The sequence below is a fragment of the Cervus canadensis genome, chromosome 31 (assembly GCF_019320065.1).
Source record: "Cervus canadensis isolate Bull #8, Minnesota chromosome 31, ASM1932006v1, whole genome shotgun sequence".
Lineage (NCBI taxonomy): Eukaryota > Metazoa > Chordata > Mammalia > Artiodactyla > Cervidae > Cervus > Cervus canadensis.
The window spans coordinates 6204397-6206234 of record NC_057416.1 but is presented as its reverse complement, the minus strand read 5'-3'; the positions used below and the strand labels follow the sequence as shown (position 1 = coordinate 6206234).

The following is a 1838-nucleotide window of genomic DNA, read 5'->3' as shown; positions in this document are numbered from 1 at the left end:
ATCAGAACAGGCCTGTGCTCACATCAGGCTCTGAGTTTCCCTGAGGTTTGTAATTAACTCCTGGGGGGAATGGCCATGGTCTGCTTTGTAAGGGACCTTGGCATGAAGCTTAAGGAAATACATCATATTGTCATCACTGTAATATTACAGGAATTGCTGCTGCTGAATGCTTCTCCCTGTGGCTGTGGACCTGGAGCCTTTATAAAGTGAGCGAGCACACCGTCCTGTCCAGTCTCAGCTGGGAAGCCAGCCAGCTATGAGAGTCTACTAACTTCTCTTTGCGTTGCTCTTCATGATCTTGCTGCCTGTTCCAGGTAAGAAGCGCTGGGAAATGACAGGGCTGAATGGATTGAGAATTTGTCAGTCAGAGTCAGCCCTCTCCATTCATTTGGGAATTTTAGATAAAGGAGATTTATTGCTTGGGAACTAGATATTACCAGTTTTTCTTTTTTTTTTCTTGACAAAGACCATCAAGAAGCTCAAAGTAGCGTCTCCATCCCTTCTGATTTACTCTTAAGAGACTAATCAGATCACAAACCATCCCTCCATGGGAGGATTGTTATACCTGTTCATGAGACAGGAAGAAAGTGATGTAAATCTTTAATACCAACAAGAAAAATGAACTTAATCTGAGGACAGAAGCACAGGTTCCCTTTTATTAGCTTAGCAGTTGGAGGTACAGTCTTTCGGTCTCTTAAGGACTTGGGGAACCATCATGGCCCCTGCTTCCCAGGTGTCAGGTCACAAGAGGGCTACTACTGTCATGCAACTTTCTCAGCTGAGCCGAACCCACAGAATCATTGTTAGTAGCTAGCCCCACATTCTTCTTTACTCCAGCTGGTAAAGAAAGAAGAATAAGACATAAAAGAACAGAGAATGGCATCATATAGCTTATTAGGGAGATTTCAAAAGCCTTGGACTTGCACCTCGGCCTTCCTAAAACCTTCTGTGTGCTCCGTTTCTTCACCGCAGGCAATGGCAGAATCATAAGAAGGTTACAAAAGTATTACTGCAAAAAAGAAGCGGCCGGTGTGCTCTGATCAGCTGCCTTCCAAGGGAGGAACAGATAGGCCATTGTTCCCAGAGTGGCCGAAGATGCTGCTGGAAGAAGAAATGAAAAGTCCAGAAACATGAGGAGAATGTTACATAGTGTGAAAATGCCTCCTTGAAGACTCCAGAAGCCAAATCAAATTAAAGACTTTTAACAAAAAATTAGAAGCTTGATTATTATCATGATTATTTTTTAACATTCTGTTTATTGTGCTGCTTGTTACCAAACAGGCAACTTAAAAAGTGTTAATGACTCCCCTTTAATTCAAATAAAGTACAATCCCTAGAGGAAGCCACAAGAGGGTCTCAACTGATGTTCCAAAGATTGTCAGAATTTATTCCTCTTTCACAACTTTCACCCCCCAATGACACTGGACCACTTGTTCTTTCTGAAACACTTCCTTTGCCTTCTGTCACCCATCTGAGCTGTGCAGTCTGTCCACCTGTCAGAGCATCTCCCCAGCAAATCCACCTCTGAAACTTCAGGACTTCCCTGAGGGTCTTCCCAGGTCCTTCTGAGCACTTTCCAGCTCAGAGACACGGGGACCCTGGCTTCTCCTCGACCTTGCCTTCAGCTTTCCTCTCACTCTTGCCTCTGTTCCGACTGACCTCAGGCCTGGATAAAATCTCTCCTCCAGCTATGTCTCCAAGCCCATCTCTCAGGGGCACCTCAAATTCTACCTCCTTCTTAAAAACACATATTTGTTTCCCCAGCGAATATGATCTTTCCTTTCAAAAGGGTTCTGATCTGAGTGCTTCTGTGTCCATAAGATTATTCAGGCAAATAT

General features: G+C 44.1%; 1 pseudogene; it reads left to right on the top strand.

The window, feature by feature from the left end:
- The first annotated feature begins 256 nt into the window (after positions 1-256).
- Positions 257-1117, top strand: LOC122432333 (annotated as a pseudogene).
- Positions 1118-1838: the final 721 nt, after the last annotated feature.